Here is a 25,532-nt window from a genome sequence, read left to right on the forward strand (position 1 = left end):
CCTGACGCACGTGTTCCCTGCCCGACGCACGCACTCCCCGTTGAAGTCGACCACGACGGCGTTTTGCTTCTGTTTCAGCTTTCAGACTGTGAAGACGGGCCTCTTCCACGGTCGATTTAGTGCCGTGTGTTCACATGGTTCTGCTTTTTCGGTGGTGATTTTGCCGTTTCAAACGGCCCCCAGGCGTGGTGCTGAAGTGCTGGCTCGTGCTCCTCAGCGCGGGAAGGCTGTGACGTGCCTTGCGGGGAGAACGTGGGTGTTAGGTAAGCCTGGTTCAGGCGCGAGCTGCTGACGACGAGTTCAGTGGTCGTGAGTCAACAATACAGATTAACTAAGGGGTCTTCAACAGAAAGGCAGCCAGAGCAAGGGTATGTATTGATCAGTTGTTGAAAACGTTGTGACCAGCGGCTCACAGGAACCTGACTCTGTGTTTTCCCCGATGCAGTGTTCGCGGCGACTTCACAGGACCTAAGCACAGCAGACAGCAGGAGAGGCGTCTGTAAGTGTGTGTGCATACATGTGAGTGCCGGTTTATCGGCAGGTGTGTTCAGGAAATCTTCAAATCCAAAAGACACACTGCTAGAGTGACAGCGTTTTCCCTCCCACCCGTTGCATAACCCCCAACACACATGCCTCAGTTTATTGACTCGTTTATTCACCAGTCATGTCTCAGCACCTGCCAGCCGTGGGGTGCCAGCGTTGGTGGTGGGCACACGCATGGGGAGGCGTGGTCCTTCCCCCAGCAGCTCCTGACTCAAAGACCCTTGCACGCAACTGTTGTCCCAACCATCACAACCATGCCCCTTCTGTTCACAGGCAAAATGGGATTTACAGAGTTGACTTAATTTCCCTTTTAACCAGGGTTGACAGACCTGCCTGCCAAAAAAATAGAAAGGTCAGTTGATTCAAATACCTAATAGCAGCAGACTTTGTGTCTGTGTCCCTCTGGAAACTGTGTAGACAGGACCGCCAAGGCTGCTGCTGTTTCTCAGGGTCCATCCTTATGTAGGGGCTTGTGACACCAGGCCTGTGGTTTCTGATGCCAGCTACCCATTCTGATAACAAAAACTGGAAACAGAATAAGTGAAGTGATAGAGACCAGGGCTTCACTTCACTAGGGGAAAAAAAAAAAAAAAGTTTCATTCAGTCCATGCTTGGTTATTTCTAAAGAGATTTGGTTTCAGTTCCGCCCATGTATTGTGACATTCGAGCATAACTTTATGTGAAAATAGTTCCTTTTCTGATCTTACATAAAAATAAAAATGCCAGTGATCTTTAATTGTTTTGTTGGCACTATTCTTGATGATCGGGGAATTCCAACAACTACAACAAAAAAAGTTTACCTTGTATGCAGTGTTTAACTACCAACTTAGGAATTTTAAATCCCAAGTTCATTCTCTTCTTAAGCCAGGAAATGATGCAATTCAATCCAAAAACAAATGTTGAGTTTGCCTTCTTTCCCAGACACTGTAGCTACAGGCTGAGGAGGATATAAAGATAAGAAGTGAAGTCTTAAGAGTAGGGGCCTAGAATTTAATAGGAGGATAAAAAGAGAATACATATATCCAAATGTTCTGTCATACTTGGCAACTTGTGATAGCTATCATAAGAAAATAGCCACGTGATGTTTGGATGAAGGAGAAATCCCAAAGGTGGATTTCATGGCCCCTTTGCACTCTTCCAAGTGTAGAGACAACAGGTACTGAGGAAGATAATGTCTCAGTCACCCAGGGCTGCTGTAACAAATACCACAAATGGGTGGCTTTATAGTACAGAAATTTATCTCACAGTTCTGGAGGCTAAGTCCAAGTGAGGGTCTCCCCAGTATTGATTCCTTCCTTGTCGGTAGCCCCGGGATGTCTTGGCTAGTAGACTATCCTCACATGGCATCTTTCTTCCCCAGTATGTGCTCACTTCTGTGTCTAACCATCTCTTATTGTAACTTAGACATGATTAGGTTTAGGACCCACCTACACTGATAGAGTTTCATTAACATAATATAGAAAACCTATTTCTAAACAGGATCACATCCACAGGTATAGGGGTGTCTTAGTTATCTACTGCTGCTATAACAGAAGTACCACAAGTGGATGGCTTTAACAAAGAGAAGTTTATTCTCTTACAGTCTAGGAGGCTAGAAATCCGAATTCAGGGCACCAGCTCCAGGAGAAGGCTTTCTCTCTCTGTCAGCTCTGGGGGAAGGTCCTTGTCATCAATCTTCCCCTGGTCTAGGAGCTTCTCAGTGCAGGGACCCCAAGTCCAAAGGACACACTCCGCTTCTGGTTCTTCTTGTTTGGTGGTAATGACGTCCCTCTCCTCTCTGCTCAATTCTCTCTTTTATATCTCAAAAAAGAAATTGACTAAATATACAACCTAATCTGATATATTCAGTCCTGCCTCGTTAACATAACTGCTTCTAATCCTGCCTCATTAACATCTAGAAATAGGTGTTTACAACACATAGAATAATCACATCAGATCACAAAATGGTGGACAACCAAACAATACTGGGAATCATGGCCTAGCCAAATCGATACACATTTTAGGGGGACATAATTCAATCCATAACAAGGGGTTAAGATTCTAGCACGTATTTTGGGAGACACAATTCAATCCATAATAATAATTAATATTTTTGAAAGCATGCTACTTAGAAATGACTCTAAATTGTCATTTTAAATACATCATGAACAGCTATCATGTACTAAGCACCAAACAGGAGAAGCAAGTATGGACAGAACCCTTGTCTTTTAATGGCTTACTCCTTAAACCTGATCAGCCCTTCCAGTCACAAAATATATTTAATTATAGAATGCACACACACATAGGGTCAATTCTCGTTACTCATGACAATTATGTTCTATAGTCACGAGGTATCAGGCTCCATACATGGGATCTTTGTACTCTTCACAGTCCAGCCAGGTAGACATCACCTCACAGGGCCACAGAGTCTTAGTCACTTGTCAAACAGAGGTCACCCCAGACCCATTTCTCTCAGAAGTTCATTCTATTTCCACTGTGATATGCTGCCTCTCCCTGAAAGCCCTGGCCATGTGTAATAATACTGGCCACACGTGTGGTCTAGAAAATAAAGGAGAGACTGTGTGTGAAATTACTTTGCAAACTGTAAACAAATGTCAATTGGTCAATTATTATTGCTGGGCACAGAATATTCTGTATTTTCTAGTTATTTGGGTTTCCATTTAAGCACTCCATTCTTCTAATACTAGCTTGAAACTGAAAGGAAATTGGCGATGTTAAGTCAGTATTTAATTTATCTCGGCATATGGGGCAGGTAGGCAGGTGGGGATGGGAGATGGCTGCTAAGAGGCACGCTAAACACGGCCATCCGTTAACACCTGCGTGTCCTCCCCAGTCCCATACCCAAGGAAAACTGCTGCTGACCTGTGTAAGAGAAGCTCAGGTATAGTCTATCCCTTAGGAACACACAACGCACGCTCACCACACACACCACACACACATACATACAGGGACAGATTACCCAATAAGCAAGGTAAACGTGCTTACGGCATCAGCAAAACGGGCACCAGTTGTCCAGAGCAAAGACCCATAGATGCTAAGCAGACGGGACACGAGGAAATGTGAGAGCCTAAAACGCTGTCAGATACTGATTATCGAGCAGTTCACCGTCATAGAAGGGGAACTGGCAGGGCGCTAAGTGAAATTGGCACCGCTCCAGTGCATAAGAATATGCCAGCCAGAAATAAAGTTCACCCAGGGTCCCGAGGGTGCCCACATGCAAGGTTATTTAAGCAAAGAGGCCCCTACCCCTTCAGGGCCTTCATTGACATCTGCGCCCTGTGGTCCCCTCCCATGTCACTGAAACTCCTTATCTCAGCAGGTCTCTTGGAAATATACTATTTGTAATAAACAAAAGGTGGGGGTGGGCGGTCGAGTATAACTCTTGCTACATTCACCCAATAGGCAACTGGATCCACCATGAGTGGTTACTGGGTGTCATGGATTGAATTGTGTCCCCCAAAAAATGTGTGTATCAGTTTGGCTAGGCCATGATTCCCGGTGTTGTGTGGTTGTCCTCCATTTTGTGATTGTAATTTTATATTAAAGAGCATTAGGGTGGGATTGTAATACCACCCTAACCCAGGTCACATCCTTGATCCAACGTAAAGGGAGTTTCCCTGGGGTGTGGCCTGCACCACCTTTTATCTCTTGTAAGAGATAAAAGGAAAGGGAAACAAGTGGAGAATTGGGGACCTCATACCATCAAGAAAGCAGTGCCGGGAGCAGAGCACATCCTATGGACCCGGGGTCCCTGTGCGGAGAAGCTCCTCATCCTGGGGAACATTCATGAGAGAAAGCCTTCCCCTGGAGCTGACACCCTGAATTTGGACTTTTAGCTCACTTGAGTGTGAAGAAATTAATTTCTCTTTGTTAAAGCCATCCGCTTGTGGTATTTCTGTTATAGCAGCACTAGATGACTAAGACACTGGGCAAGGACAGATTATATTGATAGATAACAGGTCTCTGATCCATTTTGAGAGAACTGTCTTGTACATCCAAGTCTGCTGAAAACATCACCAACAAAATACAAATACTAAAGTATATATTTATGTTGGTTATGTGGACTAATACACTGTAGCATTTTCATCAGATGAGTCAAGCCCTCCAAGATTCAGAAGTAAATTTAAAGACATGCACAGATCTCTGCCGGTCATTAACAGGGTATTTATATATTTTAAGAGAAGATTTTGAAAATTTTGAAAACACAGTAAAACAAATACTGTCAAATACTGATTATCAAGCAGTTCACCATCACAGAAGCGTTAGAAAGAAACAGATAAATGACAGAAGTGCTCTAGAAGTATCTTTAAATGCCAAAGATCAATTTTGCTTAACCACATACTACACCATTACTGGCACGCTTGAATCTTGCATGAAAAGAAGAGCAAAAGTGTATGAAGTTCTTTCAGATAGATTTTCCTTCTTAAACAATGTGTATATACCGATGAAGAATGCATGAAAGTTGATAGAGACTGGTGGAACCACCAAGACAATGGCCCTTAGACATCCTTCAAACCTAGAACTGAACCCACTCCTGGGGATCACCTTTCAGCCAAACAATACACAGGCCTATAAAGTGAACAGTAACACCCCTGAAGAATGTACTCCTCAGAACAAGCAACCACACGAGACCAAAAGGGCAACATTTGCCCGAAAGCAAAGTTTAGAAGGCAGGAAGAGACAGGAAAGATGGGCGAATGGAAGCAGGGAACTCAGGGAGAAAGTGGGTAGAGTGCTGTCACATTGAGGGGGTTGCAACCAATGTCTCGAAACAAAATGTGTATATATTGTTGATTGGGAAGCTAATTTCTTCTGTAAACGTTCACCCAAACAACATTAAAATGTTCAAAAAAAAAAAGAAAAAGAATGCATGAAGGCATCCAAGAAATTAGTGCAAGCTTATCCCGATGACTTAAATACAGATCTTTACAGAGAAGTACTACAATTTCATTCTTACATGAGAACTAAGTTTACAGATTCAGGAAAGACAAATTTTACTCATGTAGGCATGTATGATTCCATAATACAAGATAAAATACACTGCATATCTCCCAATGTTCAAATTGCCTTATACATAGTCCTAATTTTAATAATCACAAACGGTACAACAGAATGCTCATTTTCATCCCTAATGAGACTCAGAAACCCTCAGCATACAACAATGATTCAAGAAAGACTCAATTCATTATTGTGTATGGAAGTAGATACTGTTTGGCAGCTTGTGACAAAATCACTAAATAATTGTAAGAGCAAAGAATAGAAAGATATGTTTTTAATTATAACATGTTAGAGATGAAAGAGCTATCTAAAAATATAGTGATTTGTTGTGATTGTTTTCTGATCATTAATTTTCCTTTATGACATTTTTTCATTTGTTTGTTTATAATTATTGCATTTATTACAAAAGAAGCATCAAAATTGAAATATGAGCCATTTAAGGCAAAATTGGTGAAAGTTAATTTTTCATTGTGGGAGATCAACAGAATTTTATATTGACTGTTGAAACAAGCAAGTTGACTGACTCGTTTTCTTTCTTGTAGGAAATGTATACAGTAAAAATCTCAGTACCCCACATGCACTAAAAATTTTATAATCCATCTCATTCCACTAAAATGGCATATGCCACTTTGGCATCAATCGATAACATTATAGTCACCTTTTAAAAGAGGTTGCATCATGGATAGCTAACACGCACATATATGTGCACATGACTATATATAACTCACCCACCACGGGTCTGTCAGTTTGTCATACTGTGGGGGCTTGGGTGTTGCTGTGATGCTGGAAGCTATGCCACCGGTATTCAAATACCAGCAGGGTGACCCATGGCGGACAGGTTTTAGCTGAGCTTCCAGACTAAGACAGACTAGGAGGAAGGACCCAGCAGTCTACTTCTGAAAAGAATTAGCTAGTGAAAACCTTATGAATAGCAGTGGATCATTGTCTGATATAGTGCCGGAAGATGCGCCCCCCAGGTTGGAAGGCACTCAAAAGATGACTGGGGAAGAGCTGCCTCCTCAAAGTAGAGTCGACCTTAATGACATGGATGGAGTTAAGCTTTTGGACCTTCATTTGCACGACTCAAAATGAGAAGAAACAGCTGCAAGTACCCATTAATAAGTGGAGTATAGAATGTACGAAGTATGAATCTAGAAAAATTGTAAGTCATGAAAAATGAAATGGAATGCATACAAATCTATATCCTAGGCATTAGTAAGCAGAAATGGACTGGTATTGGCTATTTTGAATCAGACAATCATATGGTCTACTATGCAAGGAATGACAACTTGAAGAGGAATGGCGTTGCATTCATTGTCAAAAAAAAACATTTCAAGATCTATCCTGAAGTACAATGCTGTCAGTGATAGGATAATATCCATACGCCTACAAGGAGGACCAGATAATACAAATATTGTTCAAATTTACGGACTAACCACTAAGGACAAAGATGAAGAAACTGAATATTTTTACCAACTTCTGCACTCTGAAATTGATCAAATATGCAATCAAGTTGCGCTGATAATTACTGGCGATTGGAATGCAAAAGTTGGAAATAAAGAAGGAACCGTTGTTGGAAAATAAGGCCTTGGTGATAGAAATGATGCCAGAGATCACATAATAGAATTTTGCAAGACCAGTGACTTCTTCATTGCAAATACCTTTTTTCACCAAAATAAATGGCAACTATACACCTGGACCTTGCTGGATGGAATATACAGGAATCAAATTGACTACGTCTGTGGAAAGAGATGACAGAGAAGTTCAACAGCTGCAGTCAGAACAAGGCCAGGGGCTGACTGCAGAACAGACCATCAATTGCTCCTATGCAAGTTCAAGTTGAAACTGAAGAAAATTAAAACAAGTCCATGAGAGCCAAAGTATGGCCTTGAGTATATCACACCTGAATTTAGAGACTATCTCAAGAATAGATTTGATGCATTGAATGTTAATGACCAAAGACCAGACAAGTTGTGAAATGACACCAAGGACATCATACATGAAAAAAGTAAAAGGTCATTAAAAAGACCGGAAAGAAAGAAACACTAAAATGAATGTCAGAAGAGACTCTGAAATTTGCTCTTAAGTAGTTAAAGCAATTGGAAGACCTCATGAGGTAAAAGAGCTGAACAGAAGATTTCAAAGGGCGGCTTGAGAAGACAGTATTATAATGACATATGCAAAGACCTGGAGATAAAAAACCAGAAGGGAAGAACATCCTTGACTTATCTCAATCTGAGAGAACTAAAGAAAAAAATTCAAGCCTTGAGTTGCAATTTTGAAGGATTCTATGGGTAAAACATTGAATGACACAGGAAGCAACAAAAGAAGATGGAAGGAATACACAGAGTCACTGTACCAAAAAGAACTGGTCGATGTTCAACCACTTCAGGAGGTAGCGTATGATCGAGAACTGATGGTATTGAAGAAAAAAGTCTAAGCTGCACTATAGGCATTGCCGAAAAACAAAGCTCCAGGAATTGACAGAATACCAATTGAGATGTTTCAACAAATGGATGCAACACTGGAAGTGCTCCCTCTTCTATGCCAAGAAATTTGGAAGACAGCTACCTGGCCAGCCAACTAGAAGAGATCTGTATTTGTGCCTATTCCAAAGAAAAGTGATTCAACAGAATGTGGAAATTATCAAACGATATCATTAATATCACACACAAGTAAAATTTTGCTGAAGATAATTCAGAAGCAGTTGCAGCAGTACATCAACAGGGAACTGCCAGAAATTCAAGCCAGAGTCAGAGGACATGGAATGAGGGATATCATTGCTGATATCAGATGGATCTTGGCTGAAAGCAGATAATACCAGAAGGATGTTTACCTGTGTTTTATTGACTATGCAAAGGCATTCAACTGTGTGGATCATAACAAATTATGGATAACACTGTGAAGAATGGGAATTCCAGAACACTTAATTATACTTCAAGAGGAACTTGTATATAGACCAAGAGGAAGTCTTTGGAACAGAACAAGGGGATACTACCGTAGTTTAAAGTCAGGAAAGGTGTGTCAGGGTTGTATCTTTTCACCACATTTATTCAGTCTGTATGCTGAGCAAATAATCTGAGAAGCTGGACCATATGAAGAACACAGCATCACAATTGGAGGAAGACTCATTAACAACTTGTGAAATGCAGATGACACAACCTTGCTTGCTGAAAGTGAAGAGGACTTGAATCACTTACTGTTGTTGTTGTTAGGTGCCATTGAGTTGGTTCCCGCTCATAGCGACCCTATGTACAACAGAAGGAAACACTGTCCGGTCCTGCGGCATCCTCACAATCGTTGTTATGCTTGAGTAGATTGTTGCAGCCACCGTGTCAATCCATCTCTTTGAGGGTCTTCACTTTTTCAATGACCGTCTACTTTACCAAGCATGATGTTCTTCTCTAGGAACTGATCTGTCCTGATAACATGTCCAAAGTATGTGAGATGTAGTCTCACTGTCCTTGCTTCTAAGGAGCATTCTGGTTGTACTTCTTCTAAGACAGATTTGTTCCTTCCTTTGGCAGTCCGTGGTGTATTCAATATTCTTCGCCAACACCACAATTCAAAGGCATCATTCTTCTTCAGTCTTCCTTATTCATCCTCCAGCTTTGCATGCAGATGAGGCAACTGAAAACACCATGGCTTGGGTCAGGCACACCTTAGTCTTCAAGGTGACATCTTTGCTTTTCAACACTTTAAAGAGGTCTTTTGCAGAAGATTTGCCCAATGTAACGTGTCTTCTGATTTCTTGACTGCTGCTTCCATGAGTGTTGATTGTGGATCCAAGTAGAATGAAATCCTTGGTCTTGGAAAATTCTATCATGCCATCTCTGGCATTGTTTCTATCACCAAGGCCATATTTTCCAACTACAAATCCTTCTTCTTTGTGTCCAACTTTCATGTTCCAATCACCAATAATTATCAATGCATCCTGACTGCATGTTCCATCAATTTCAGACTGCAGAAGTTGGTAAAAATCTTCAATTTCTTCATCTTTGGCCTTAGTGGTTGGTGCATAAATTTGAATAATAGTCATAATAATTGGTCTTCCTTGTAGGCATATGGATATTATCCTATCACTGACAGCATTGTACTTTAGGACAGATCTTGAAATGTTCTTTTTGATGATGAATGCAATGCCATTCCTCTTCAAGTCGTCATTCCCGGCAGAGTAGACCATATGATTGTCTGATTCAAAATGGCCAATACCAGTCCATTTCAGCTCACTAATGCCTAGGATATTGATGTTTATGTGTTCCATTTCATTTTTGACAATTTCCAGTTTTCCCAGATTCATACTTTGTACATTCCACGTTCTGATTATTAATGGATGTTTACAGCTGTTCCTTCTCATTTTGAGTAGTGCCACATCAGCAAATGAAGGTTCCGAAAGCTTGGTTCCACCCACGTCATTAAGGTCAGCTCTACTTTGAGGAGGCAGCTCTTCCCCAATTGTCTTTTGAGTGCCTTCCAACCTGAGGGGGCTCATCTTCTGGCACTATAACAGACAATGTTCCGCTGCTATTCATACAGTTTTCACTGGATAATTCTTTTCAGAAGTAGAGAGCCAAGTCCTTCTTGCTAGTCTGTCTTAGTCTGGAAGCTCTGCTGAATCCTGTCCACCACAGGTGACTCTGCTGGTATTTGAATACCAGTGGCATATCTTCCAGCTTCACAGCAACACACAAGCCCCCATAGTATGAAAAACCGACAGACGAGTGGGAAAATCACTTACTAATGAAGATCAAAGACTACAGCTTTCAGTATGGATTACACTTCAACACAGAGAATTCAGAAATCCTCACAACTGGACCAGTAACGCAACATCATAATAAACGGAGAAAAGATTGCAGTTGTCAAGGGTTTCATTTTACTTGGATCCACAATTAACACCCATGGAAGCAGCACTCAAGAAATCAAGCAATGTATTGAATCAGGCAAATCTGCTGCAAAAGACCTCTGTAAAATGTTCAAAAGCAAAGACGTCACTTTGAGGACTAAGGTGCACCTGACCCAAACCATGATATTTTCAATCTCCTCATATGTGAAAGCCAGACAGTGTATGAGGAATACTGAAGAAGAATTGATACCTTTGAATTATGATGTCAGCAAAGAATATTGACTATACCATGGACTGCCAGATGAACAAATCTGTCTTGGAAGAAGTACAACCAGAATGCTCCTAAGAAGTGAGGATGGCAAAACTTTGTCTCACGTACTTTGGTCATGTCATCTGGAGGGATCATTGCCTGGAGAAAGACATCATGCTTGGTAGAGTAGAGAGTCAGCGAAAAAGAGGAAGACCCTCAAGGAGATGGATTAACACAGTGGCTGCAACAGTGGCTCAAACATAGCAACGATTGTGAAGATGTTGTAGGACCACGCCGTGTTTCGTTCTGTTGTACACAGGGTCGCTATGAGTCGGAGCGGACATGAGGGCACCTAACAACAACATGTATAACTCACATGTCCTGTTTGAATGTGTGAATAAGCAGCAGAGGGGGCACCACAGATTATCAGTGCTTAGGTCCCTCACCTGCCTTAATCCGGCCTGCATACACATGCACACTCATACACACACACACATCACACACATCACACACATACACATGCACACTCACACTCACCACACACACCACACATGCACACACACATCACACATACACATGCACACATATGCACACTCACTACACACACACACTCACACACACATCACACACACACCATTGTGTTCATTCTCTCTTGCTCCATATTGATCTTTGATTCTGTATTAGAGTATCCTCTGGCTTCCATAACAAAATACCACAAAGTGGATGGTTTAAAGGAACAGAAATTTATTCTTACTGTCTAAAGGCTGGGAGTCCAAGATCAGGGTATCAGCCATGTTGATTCCCTCTGAGGCTCTGAGGGAGAACCTCTTCCTGCCTCTCTTCCAGGTTCGGGTGGCCCCTGGTGATCCTTGGCGGCAGCTGCATCATCACATGGCGTCCCTCCTCTGGTCTTTCTATGTCTGTTCTCTAAGGACACCAGTCCTATAGGATTAGGACCTACTCTACTCCAGTACAACCTCATGGTAACTGATAACATCTTCAGAGACCCTATTTCCAAACAAGGTCATGTTCGCAAGTACCAGGGACTAGACTTCAACATATACTGGGGGGCACAAGTCGATCAATAACATAAAATTTCAGGAAGAACTCTGAATGGTTTCATCAGTGATCTGGGCCATGCCATTTCTGATTTGGGGTTTAAAATAACCTTGTATCATTTATTATGACATGGAGAGTATGTTACATGAAGGTAAAAATCACACACACAAATCTATTGCCATCAAGTCGATTCTGACTCGTGGCAACCCCACGTGTTATAGAGCAGAACTGCTCCATACTGTTTTCTTGGCTGTAATCTTTACAAAAGTACATCACCAGGTCTTTCTTCTGCAGCACTGCTGGGTGAGTTTGAACTGGTAGCCTTTAAGTTAGTAGTAGAGCTCAGACCACCTGCACCACCCAGGCCTCCCCTGTGATAAGGTGGGGCAGGTATAACACCGCACTGTATGAGCAGCCACAAAAGGGGGGATATCCCAGGCAAGATGGTCGCCTTTCACTTCATTGTGTTGCTGTTTCCGTTTAGGGAGAGGGTAGTTTAAAACCTGGATTTTGTGGGGTTTTATTTTTGTTTTTTGCTGTATTAACCATTTTTAAGTGTACAATTCAGTGGCACTAATTACATTCAAAATGTTTTTGTTTCTTAAAAATCTTTCCTTTTCATCTTAAAAGGTAGGTGAAAAGGAGGTGTTTTTCATGAGCTGAGAATTGATTCATATTATAGTCTCACATCGGCTGTCCTCCAAGTGTGAAAAAGTGACAATGAGGTGCTGAGGGAGGTTTCCGTTCCTGGACTCTGTCCAGCATTCTAAGTCTTGTTATGACTCACGGGCCCTAACAATGCCAGGCAAACCCATTATCTCCCAGATGGCCAGTTATCTCAGGCCAGCCCCAGCCTCCTTTGTACACGGCGTGAGGCTTTATCTTAAACGCACAGGGGCTGACCTGCCTGACTCCACTGGAATCAGCTACGGTCACTTTCCACACTCGGCAGCGTCAATATCCACACAGAAGGCAGAGAGGGAGAAGGTGCCAGATCTCAGCAACATACTGTACCTGGTTCTGCGTGTGCTGCAGAACTGGACAGGGTCTCCGCCTGCCTGGCAGGCCCATGAACAGCTGATCAGAAGGTTCATGGTGTGAAACACAGATCTGAAAATGCTGCCACTTATTTGCCAATAATTTGCCTTCTTGGCCTCCAAACAGCTGACATTTGGGGAACAGGATTTAGCTGCAGTGAGCAGCCTTTGACCACTGAAGGAAACGGTGTCCAGGCCAGGAAGGAAGAGAGGGCCTCATGGCGCCCACTGATGGGGAGGGGCTCAAACCAACGTCTTTTGGTTAATTAAGTGAGAAGCGGCCTGTTCTTGTGGAGAAAACACTGGGTGGCTATTAGAAGAGTGGGGTCTGGCTCCAGCTCTGTTCCTGTTGGAATACAGGATATCTTTCCACATGTCATCTGATCTCTCTGAACCTAGCTTACCGAAAAACCAAACCAAATCCATTGTCACTGAGTCCGTTCTGACTCATAGTGGCCCTATAGGACAGAGTACTGCCCATATGGTTTCCAAGTGGATTCAAACTGCCGACCTTTGGGTTAGCAGCCGAGCTCTTAACCACTGTGTCACCAGGGCTGCGTAAATAGAATACTGATGTGCCTTACTGTTCAGTCACAGGGCTGGTGGGGGCACCCAATGGAATGATGCCTGCAGAGATGACTACGTTCATTTTGAAAAATTGATCAATATTTTATCCTGCCAATTACTGCCAATAAAACCAGCAACACAATCCATCTGGCTTGGAAATAAATATTATAAAATAATATCCCACATAGATTAATAACTTTCCTTCTTCTGTCAAGCTCACTGGTGATAAAATGAATAAAACTGGCGTTCTTTTTTATCACCTGGATTAAGTAATTTTCAGTTTTGCTCAAGTGGTTGTTCTCAATACTACCAAATTACTAATCTATGAAAAATGGAATTTTAAAAATGGAGAGCACTTGGAAAAAACGTAATAAAAAAACAGTAGCAGCTTCCCATCTATCCATCCATCCATCCATCCACCCACCCATGCATCCATCCATCCATCCGTCCACCCACCCATCCACCCACTCACCCATCCATCCATCCACCCACTCACCCACCCATCCATCCATCCATCCATCCGTCCACCCACCCATCCACCCACTCACCCACCCATCCATCCATCCATATACCCACCCATGCATCCATCCACCTACCTACATCTGTGTCTTTACTTAGTTGTGCATTTAATTTCTCCCGTACAGAATACAGTATGTAAATTACTAAGAGAGGGCTACTGAGTTGAAGGGCAAGTGTATTTTAATTTCGGTAATGCCAGATTGCTTTCCAAAATGGCAGCTACTCTTCACATTTCTACCAGCCATGTATAGGAGTACTGCTTTTCACATCATCTCTGGCAGTAATTGTTATCATTTTTTAATTTTTTAATTGATGTACATAAATTGATATCTCATTGTGACTCTAGTGTTTCTGAACCTTATTTATGGCTATTTCTGTTATTTATTCATATCCTTCATTTTTTTTCTCGTGGGTGGTTTGTCTTTAATCAATTTGTTAAATCTTTTTGTATGTTATGGATATTAGTCCTTTTTCTCTCATAACTTTGCAAATGTCTTCTCATATTTATCAGTTGTCTGTTGACTTCATTTAAGGTATCTGTTACCATAAAGTGTTTTGAAGTCATCTAATATATTCATCTCTTAGAGCTTCTGGGCTGCTTTCATTAAAAGTTCTCCCCAGCCCACAGGTTGTATGTATGGTCTTCTAAGTATTCTTCTGGAATGTTCACTATGTTTTTCACATTTATCTTAATACACCAAAAAAAAAAAACCAAACTCATTGCCGTCGAGTTGATTCTGACTCATAGCATCCCTACAGGACACAGTAGAACTGCCCCATAGGATTTCCAAGGAACAGCTGGTCGATTCGAACTGCTAAACTTCTGGTTAGCAGTCAAGGTCTTAACCACTGCGTCTCCAGGGTCCCATAGCATTTATTAAATAAAGGATTCCCTCACCACTGTATTGAAATTGTACTTTGCCATGTATTAAATCCCCATCTATTCTGGGATATATTTCTGACACCTCCATTCTGTTTTTGCAGTTCTGCTTTGTCTTTGTGCTGATCTAGCTTCAATATCTATCCACACAGAGCTGATGTGGCTGGTCTTCCTTCGCTAGTGATTAAGGTATGCTTCAAATGTAGTAGAAAACCAACACTTTAGTCAAGAGGCTACACCCCCAGTCAGAACAGCCAGAGTCCTCATTAATTTTTAAGCAAAAACACAAAGTGGGAATTGATACTGCCGTTTTGCAGATGACAGAATTAGGGCACAGGAGCTTCAGTAACCTGCCTGGCAAACCTCAATGTTCTTTCTTGCGGTCCTGCTCCTTCCCGTTAGGGTTGTCTTTGTGTCTGGTCTCATTGGTTCCTGACCCTTAGTGCAGACTCAGGAGAAGGATGGGTCCATGACGTCATCTCCCCATGCTGGCTGGCCTCAAAGAGAACACCTGATTGGTCAGCCTGTGGGCACCCGGCTCTCTGGCCGGCACCCTCACATCTGGGGCGTAGGCCTACGGGGAGAAGCAGAGCTAGTCCTGGAGGATTTGACTGTGTAGAAGAAAGTCGGGTCACCTCCACTGCCACAGCACCCAGAGAGAGGGCGCAGCAGCATCAGCCGGCCCTGCCCCGACGCACCACACGAGCCTGGGATGACTGTCGCCATCTTCTGCCATGGTGACCTACAGGACATCCTGCAAAGTAAAACAAGCCAGGGTGAGGAAAGCGTATATAATAGTCTACATTCATGGAGGAAAGGGGGAGACATAAAAAATGCTAGAAAACAGAAGATAAACCCTAAACTTAAATAGTCAATAATGAGGAATAGAAAAAAGGCTAGAGAGGACAGAAATAGGAATGAGACCTCTTTCAATATGTCTCGTTTTGTGGATTCAGCTTTGGAGCCTGCAAGTATTTTATATGATTATTCAAAAAATAACTTTGAAAGTCTCTAAAAATAGAAAACAGAACGAAACAAATGGACCTAACTGCATATCTGATGACAGAACCACTCAGTGACAAACCATTTCAAGTGACTTGGTTGTTAGTTGTCATCGAATCGGCTCCAACTCATGGTTACTCCACGTACAACAGAACAAAATGTCGCCCTGTCCTGCGCCATCTTTGTGATGGCTGAGATGCTCGAGCCCGTTGTTGTAGCCACTGTGTATTTTGAGCACTTTCCAACTTAAGGGGCTCATCTTCCAGCACTATATGAGGCAATATTCTGTTGTGATCCACAGGGCTCCATAGAGTTTCTAGACTAATACAGACTTGGAAGAAAGGCCTAGTGATCTCCTCCCAAAAATCAGCCAGTAAAAATGCTGCGGATCACAAGTCACTATAATACCAAAAATCCACTGCTGTCAAGTTGAATCCGACTCATAGTGACCCTATAGGACAGAGCAGAATTGTCCTATAGGGCTTCCAAGGCTGTGATCTTTACAGAAGTAGACTGCCACATTTTTCTCCCGTGGAGCAGCTGGTGGGTTCAAACTGCTGATCTTTCAGTTAGCAGCTGAGCGCTTTAACCACTGTGCTACCAGGGCTCCGTATAGAATACCATAATTTCTCAGCGGAACACAACCTAAAGTCAAAAAGAACTGGAAAAAAATATTTAAGCTTCTTTGATAATCATATGCTTGGTGTTACTGGTAGTATTTTATACTAAGAGTATTGCATCTGTATGGTGAGATAAAATGAGTAATTACGTAGTGTCATTTGGAAGCAGGAGTTTTGGCTTGGAAAGAAGAAACAGATGCAAAATAAATGAGGCTAAGTCTTGAATCTGAGTACACATTTCCCAGCTCTACCTGCTGAAAGAACCTAGAAATAGGACCAGCCCAGCAGCCGTGGGTGTCGCTGGAGCCCATGCTGTAGTATCTAAACATTGCATTCCATTGAAAGGAACCAGCACTCCAAAAAGTGGCTAATTCCAGGTCTGGAGCAGAAAAAGTTCAGAATGAGCCTGGAACATCTTGTTTACCAGAAGATCCCAAAGAAAGACCACTGATGGTCTGTCAAAGGGACACAGGAGCCATGTAAAGAGGTGCCCACTGACCAAATGTGGTACAACTTGAGCATCGATAAGAATAGCCACAACTGCAATGGATTAAGAACTTCAAATATGCCTTAATCCATGAGTTTATCATGGGCGCTGAAGGAAAACCTCCAAATGTGTCACTAGCCTAGGATGCTGGCCTGGTGGTACTCTGTGCAGACCCCGAGTTCCCCGTACTAGCTTTATGGGTGTCTCACGGTTTCTGTGTTTACCTCTACGACTTTCATCTCCAGCTGCCCTGGAGTGACTGCCCCACCCACAGACATAGCCTTAGAAGTGTCTGGGAATATGACTACCGCCCACAGGCCAGTGTCCCCGTAGCCCATGTCTGACGGGGCAAGAGTTTGAAATCCCTGCCCCAGGATGAAATTCCTCCCCCTCCCCCAGCTCCCATGGGGCTAGGCTGAGGCAGGGACTTTGCCTGAAATCCCACGCTTGCTCAGCATCTTCCCTATCCTGTCCTACTTCCCAGCCCCCCTTACCTGTCTCACCTGGGTCCTTCCTGGACTCCTCACGTGTACACAGAGCCCCCTCTTGGCGCCACGCTCTGGGAACCCAAACTAAGACAGCAACCTTCTTGTCCTTTTGAAAACTGGTAAATAAAAGGAAAGTGTAAGTATTTATGCTGCGCTTCCTACGTGAACTGTACCTGAAGGTATAGCCAGATGGCTGGTGAAGGCCCTTTTGCCTTACAGAAATGTAAATAATTAAGAAAGAATGATAGAATTAGAAAATCGCAATTTTGCAACCCCCGGGTGTTGCAAACAGTTAATGTACTACTAACCAAAAGCTTGGCAGTTCAAAAAAGAGGCACCTTGGAAGAAAGGCCTGGCAATCTGCTTTTGTAAAGATTACAACCAAGACAACCCTGTAGAGCAGTTCTACTCTGCACATATGGGGTCACCATGAGTCAGAGTCAGCTCCACGGCAGGAGCTTTTTAATGAAATAATGGATCAAGAATGATCATAAAGGTCAACTTAAGTCACAAAAAGAGAGGCAGCCAGACATCATGCACCTCCTTGTGTTGTTGTTGTCATTGTTGCTGTTAGGTGCCATCAGATCGGTTCTGACTCACAGCAACCCTACGTACAACAGAACTGAACACTGCCGGGTCCTGTGCCGTCCTCACAATCATTGTTATGCTTGAGACCATTGTTGCAGCCACTGTGTCAATCCATCTCATTGAGGGTCTTCCTCCTTGTCACTGACCCTCTACCGAGCATGATGTCCTTCTCCAGGGGCTGGTCCCTCCTGATAATATGTCCAAAGTGTGTGCCTCTTTGTAGAAGTGCAGAATGTCATCTCCGAAATAGTCTTGTCAGAAAGCAAACTGGAATCTGGCCAAGCCTTAGATCAACTATTAATTCATAGAAAACTTGGGAGACAGCACGGGGCAGGAGGGGCCTGTGCATAAACCAGGCTGTCGGTGATGGTCTAGCGCTGGACTAGTGGGTTCGTGGGTGTTCACGAGCCGATTGTGATTTATAACAGTGGAGACGTTACATAAGGGGCCGTTGTTCAGTGGTAGGATTCTCACCTTCCACGTGGGAGACCTGGGTTCAATTCCCAGCCAAGGCACCTCATGCACAGCCACCACCCATCTGTCAGTGGAGGCTTATGTGTTGCTGTGATACTGAACAGGTTTCAGTAGAGCTTCCAGACTAAAATGGACTAGGAAGAAAGGCTTGGTGATCTACTTTCTAAAATCAGCCAGTGAAAACCCTGTGGATCACAGTGGTCCAGTGTACAACCAATCATAGGGATGGAGCAGGACCAGACAGCATTTTGTTCCGTTGTTTGTGGGGTGCCATGAATTGGGGCAGACTCAATGGCAGCTAACGACAACCCCATCTAAGAACGTGGGTCTGGCTGGGCTCGAAGAATCCGTTCTCTGAGAACAGACAAAGTCCTGTCTGTGGTGGGAAGAAGAGCATCTTTGTGTGTCGTCTGTGGGATCTGCAATGTGAGAGCCGCCCTCCTCTGGGGGAAAGGAGACTGCCTGGCCACGGTGGCAGACAGGGCGGGCTGGGCCACCGGGACGCCCCAGGTCCTCCCCTGCCCTTGCGACTCACACTAGGGTGGTGGTCAGCAGCTTTCGAGGCAGGTTTTTGGAGCCGTCCACAAAAGCCCGCTTCCTGGGGCTTGGCCGGCGGCTCCACAGCCTCCTTCACTGTGTGAGTCAGTAAGTGCATCTGCCCATAAAGCAGGAGCCACTGCAGCCACCACCCTGCCTGATGGTAACGAGAGTCACAGCCACGCAGCTCAGAGGACCCAGAGCTCCCCCTCGTCCCTGACGCAGGCCTTTGGGTTTCCTGTCGCTGAGCCAGCCCTAGCGCAGACCCTGGATGCTCTTCTATGCCGTCCTCCCTTCTGAGTCCTCTGAGTGAGCAAGGGAAGGCCACTGGTGCCACCAAGGTGGGATCAGGCTGCCTGCCGGCAAGTCCTGCAAAGGTGCCTTTGAGGGGCCCACATGACCTTTCCCCTGGAAAGGCGTTGGATGGACAGCCTGGAGCAGGGCCCTTGCAGGGGACACCGTGGGGCACAGCCCAGACCAAAGAACCGCTTCCCAAGGACACCGACGCCCAGCTTTGGGCAGGGAACTCAGACTGCGTTGCCGCTAGGAGAGGCTTCCTGGGACAGTCACCGAGGCCCCTCACTCCCTGTTCACTGCCTCTCCCCCGCACCTTCTTCTGTTGCCCAGGTGGGCTGGCCCGGGGGGTGGAGGGGCTGTGTGCCCCAATTTATGACTCTTTTTTCAGGCATGGCCTTCCCACGAGCTTGCTGTGAAATGGGACGTGTGCACAGCAAGCTGAACTAGATTCTAAACTTCCTAGATGTTTGATCTCCGGGAAGTCGTTTTACCTCGAAACCTCAGTCACCTCCTCCTTAAAATGCTGACGATACCGTGCAGGTGTCTGGGTTCTTTAGTGGATTAAGCGCCATGGGCTGGGCTGGGCCAGAGCAGTCAGCCACCTCCTAGGAGCGCCCATGACTGAAGGCACAGGGCGGCTCCCGTGGGCTCCTGGATCAGTGTTCCCACCACGTGTTCTTGAAGTTGTGGGCAAGTCGCCTTTTCCCCAGTTCCACTTTCCTCTTGGTTAAATGGGACAGATGCCAAGAGTCAGATCTTCATCATGTGTGTGTGACTCTGCTCCTTCTCCCTGTCCTGCTGTCAATTCAGTCATGACTCCTCCTGTGTCTGCTCCATGTCCGTCTCTCCAGTTTGGTGTCTGACTCTGTGAAGGCAGCACCTCCATCCTGACCATCGACTCTGGACACCCACGGGCGCTCCAGTGCAGAAGGGGCCTCCCATGGGCATCTGCGCGAGCACCAGGTTGGGCGGTGCAGACCGGCCAGGCAGCCCCGGAGTGGAAGGATCCAGCACACAGGCCCCCTTTACTCTGCGTTTCCGATCTTTGGTTTCCGAGGGGATTTGTTTGGTGGGGTGTGATGGAAAACAAAGCTCTTTTCCCATTAAAGTTTCCTGAGGGGTCTGTGCCTGTTTCCCTGAAAGGACTATTCTGTGACCCAACCAGAGCAAGACCCTGGGAAGAGACGTTGTTAGCTGCTGTCGAGTCAGCTCCGGCTCATGGTGACCCCATGTACAACAGAGGAAAATGCTGCCTGGTTTTTCACCGTCTTCATGATCGTTGGTACACTTGAGTTCATTGTTGGGACCACTGTGTACTTTGAGTGGCTTCCAACCTAGGGGGTTCATCGTCTAGCACTATATTGTGATCTGTAGGGTTTTCACTGGCTAATTTTTAGAAGTAGGTCGATCACCAGGCCTGTCTTCCTAGTGTGTCTTAGTCTGGAAGCTCCGCTGAAACTTGTCCACCATGGTGTCTCTGCTGGTGTTTGGAATACTGGTGGCACAGCTTCCAGCATCACAGCAACAAGCAAACCGGACAAGTGGTGGTGAGAAGGGGCAGCTCTCACACGTGAAAGGAGCAGGCCCGAGCCCCAGGCCGGCTGGAGGCATCCGGTTAAAGGTGAACACAGCGTCCGCCAAATCCCATGCCACCCTGCTCCCCACAGATTCTGCGCGTCATAAAGTCTTCAGGGTTTCAGTTTGTTTAGTCTTAGTAGAAAGAAAAGAGAGAGGAACTTCCTGTCTCTAGAAGCAAAGGCTTAAAAGCCAATCAGAAGACTTCCAGGACTTTCATTGCTTACCAAGTGGAGCTGGAGGAGCCAGAATCATAGGGACTGCGTTTCCTTAGAGACACAGGGATGTAGCAAGGGGAGAGGAGGTGTGAGGCCACGCCACCCCTGGGAAGCCTCCTGCCCCTGAAACAGAAAGAGAGATGGGCGTGTTTCTAATGTGGGTTGTCTCAAAAGGGCCCTGAGAACCTCAGGTTCCCAGGCTTCAGGCGACAAATGAGTGTACATAACTTCTGTCAGCCAAATGCCGGGTTAAGACGACCTCCACTGCTGGGCCTGCATGGTGGGGCTGCGGGGAACACGGCCCACCACCAGCTGCATGCACGGTGCCTTTCCCCTGGCAAAATGTCAAGGCCTTTTTTCTTTCCTAACCTCAGCACAGGAACCATCACAAAAACGGCCTGAGTCATAGGTTGATTACATCAAAGAGTGTTTGTCTTGGTTTGCATCCTATTTGGGTGAAAACCAAGATAAATTGCAAATTGGCTAACGTTGCTAATAAACATACACACTGTAGTCATTTCTGCTGAGGAATGCATGGGCACTCAGGACTGCAGCTCACCGTCTCATCCTGTCCTTATTCAGCAAATCCCTAATGGTGAAAACAAAATGGCGCCAGGCTCACATTGCTGTTCCGGTGCTGGCGGAAATACTGCACATTTTTTATTTATGCTCAGCATATGCCAGGCAACTCCTCGAGTTCTTTACACTCACCACCCCTTGGATTAGGTGGTGTTCCTATCATAGTCCCATTTTACAGATGAGCACAGTGAGGCACAGAAAGCATAGGGACTTGCCCTCATTTCATGTAACTGGTAAGTGACTGAGCCAGGATTTCAAAGAAGGCAATCAGACTCCAGAGTCCACGATCTAACCCGTAAGCCTTACAGCGAGGACTGTGGTGGAAGACTGCTTGTTGTCCACCAAAGCCCCTTCTGAGCACATGGCTGGACTGCATGCCCACACCAACATGCACTTGGCAGCCATATGACCAAGGTCTTGCCAGTGAGCTCTGTGATGGATGCCCCCTGCCCCAGACCTAGGCTTATACCAGCTTCCATTCTCTCTTCCCCTCCTGGCCATCTGCATCACAGACGTGCCGGAAGGGAAGATAAAGCAATGACTTGGAGGAACCTGGATCCCTGAATGACTGTGAGGAAAGGAGTGGCTCTCCACCACTCACCTAGGAAGAGATGAGAGCTGCTGAACTGGACTGGGATTCAAGACTCCTCTAGCACGTGGTTATGCAAGAGCCTAGCAGGCATTTGGTAGATATTTGTTGACTTTATTTCACTAAAACTCCATTTTCTTCTCTGAAAACTTGGAGAAGTGTTCTTCCACTACACCCTGCCCCAAACTTTTAGACGCGATGCCCCTGCACTGTGTCCCCCAACCCAAGGTATATTCAACACAGACCTTTGAACACTGTCTCTAAGAAAGCATTTTGTAATAGATGCTGAGGCAGAGCAGTGAACAAGACAAAGGAGGCCCTTCCTCATGGGGTTTACCTCTGGCAGAGGAGCCTGACAATAAACCAGTAAACAGGTAAATGAACAAGATTGTTTGGGGTAGCAGAGGGTGGCTATTGAGGAAGGTAAGCACAGTGATGTGTTCGTGCGTAGCTTGCTTGACAGAATCCCAACTATCTGTAGAATGTAAACTATCCAGCATGGTGAAGCAAAGACCTTGGTTGGCTGGAGAAGGTCTCCAATTACACATCTGCAAAGGAGGACACAGCTCAGGTAGCAGTAGGTGGGGGCTGTGCCCACCTTGCTGCATCCTGTGGGGGCCTCTTTGTGCAGACAGCTCCAGGCAAGGCTGCCTCTGAATGCCCGGGGGGGTGAGCCATGATGCTGATGACCATGACAGTGATGATGGTGAAGACAATGACAACGATTACAATGATGACGATGATGGTGATGATGATGATGGTGGTGATGGTGATGATAGTGGTGACAACGATAATGACGATGGTGATGACAGAGAATGACAACAATGGTGATGATGATGGTGACGATGATGATGGTGATGATGATGGTGACGGTGGTGGTGATAGTGATTTTTATGTGCTTACTTAATTTGAAGTACTGTTCCAAGTATCTTCTAGGTAATAATCATGTAATCCTCACAAAAAACACTTGAACCCTACTTCCCAGAGGGGGGTCCTTGAACTGGCGGCTTCACCATCCCATGAGAGCTTGTGAGAAATGCAGACCCTTGGCCCACCCAGATCCTGAGGAGAATCTGCATTTTATCTATCCCTGCCCACCATGATTCATCTCATATTAAGCACTACTTTAGGAAGAGGTCGAGGGGAAAAATGTGATCATCCGCAGAGATCAGAAAAGGTGTTCCAACGGTCATGGAAATAAAATTAAAACATCCAACTCCCACCTTGAAGCGGGTTCTTCTGCACCCTGCACTGTGCCCCACAGGGTGTTTGGACGCCTCAGCCCGTGGTTCCCCCAGCCGGCAGCCCCAGGAGCCAGGAGAGGGGGCAGCCATGGGCACATAACTGACTCCTCAGTCAGGGTTCAAGTTCCCAGAGCCAGGCTGGAGCAGGCATACCAAGCCGTTTCCAGCAGAAAGGACTCCCGCAGCCCCCCACTCTTGGTGCAACGAGTTTGAGGGAAAACCTATGCTTTCACAGAGGGTATTTTTCTAGTGATAACCAAGAAAGAAAGCAGGTCGGCGGAGCATTTCCCCCAATTGTTATCCCCTTTATCATGGCTGCACAGCCCCAGCTGTGGCCCCAGCGCCCGGGGAAGACCAAGCTACAGAGAGCAGGCTGGGGTCAGAAGACGGGAAACCTGGCTTCACACGCGCCTTCAACCCAGGTGAGTGAGTGGGACACTGCCCCCGAAGTCGTGGCCACTTTTGACCTGACAGATAATATATATTCCCTTGTCTTTCTAAAGCTTTCTGTTCTGAGAAGGCCAGACCAGTGTATGAACAAAGCCTTCCTTCCCTTCTGACCTACACACGTGAGGCCCAGGAGTAAGGGGGATCCACTGGTGTCGTCTGGGGGAAGCGGGACCACCCCCAGTGACTCCCAAGTGTCATTCTTGGGACAAGTCACAGCATTTCTGAGCTCCAGGCACTGTAACTGAGGGTCACAATCATCGTAACCTCTATATCCTGCCTCCCAGGGCAATTGGAGGAAAGGAAGTCACAGCTCCAAAAAGGCCAAACAAACTGTAAAACCATCCGTGTTAGTGTCTTCAGGCTGCGATCACAAGTTACCACAAACTGTGCAGCTTGAGACAACAGGAATTTATTGTCTCACCATTCTGAAGGCTAGAAGTCTGCATTCAGGGTGTTGGCAGGGCCATGTACCCCCCAGAATCTCTAGGGGAGGAACCTTTCTTCTCTAAGTCCCAGGCGTTCCTTGGCTTGTGGTAGCATCGCTCCCATCTCTGCCTCTGTCTTCACAGGGCCGATTTCCCTCTGCCTGTCTGCACATCCCCCTGTCTGTCTCCTCCTTTCTCTTATAAGGACACCACTCAGATGGGATTAGGGCCCACCCTACTCCTGCATGACCTCATATTAAATAATTACATCTTCAAAGACCCTATTTCCAAACAAGGTCATGTGCACAGCTATCAGGGTTAGGCTTGAACACATCTTTTGGGGGGACACAATTCAACCCATAACAGTGCCATATCAATTCAAACTAGGGTTGTAATTAAGAGTCCTGGAGGTTTTTCCAAAAAGGTTTTGTTTTTGGTTGTGGGAGGTTTCTCCTGTTGTGGGTTTTCTGACCCCACTTGATCTGCCTCCCTGGCCTGGTCCAGCCTGAGGGCACATAGCCCAGGACTAGGGACCAGGAAGGCCCCTTGGAGGGAAGAACATAGTTCTTGTTGTTAGCTGTGTTGAGTCAGCCCCCACTCATGGTGACTCCACACAATGGAAGGAGGCATCCTTGTGACTGGTTGTGGATCAGACCCTTGTGATCCACAGGGTTTTCACTAGTGTATTTTCGAAAGCAGATGACCAGGCCTTCGTTGATTTTTCGAAAGTAGATCGCTAGGCCTTTCCTCTTAGTCCATCTTAGTCTAGGAGTTCCACTGAGACCTGTCCAGCATCATAACAACATGCAAGCCTCCACGGACAGAATGGTGGTGGCTGTGCAGGAGGTGCACTGGCCAGGAGTCGACCCAGATCTCCCGCACGGAAGGTGACAATTCTGCCACTGAACCACCACTGCCCCCTGCTTGGCACAGAGTGGCTGATACATAAGAGTTTTGAATATTAAATCAACGAATGAATGGATGAAAGAACACAGCCAGAATTTTGAAGAAAATTGAATCCATATTGCAGGAAGGAATGAGGGTTTTTGTTGTGTTGTTTCATTTCGTTTTGTTTTTGAGAAGAGCAGGGAAGGTTCCCACCTCAGGTGTCATCTTCTCCATCAGGCTGTCCGTGAGCCCCTGGATTGGTTGGGTGCTCACAGCTCCACAAGTACATCCATCTGCATACTGTCAGTGGTATTTTGAAAACCTCCATCTCTCTCCCTCTATCATCTATCTAACATCTATCTATACTCTGTTTCT

The sequence above is a fragment of the Trichechus manatus genome, unplaced genomic scaffold (assembly GCF_000243295.1).
Source record: "Trichechus manatus latirostris isolate Lorelei unplaced genomic scaffold, TriManLat1.0 scaffold00002, whole genome shotgun sequence".
Taxonomy (NCBI): domain Eukaryota; kingdom Metazoa; phylum Chordata; class Mammalia; order Sirenia; family Trichechidae; genus Trichechus; species Trichechus manatus.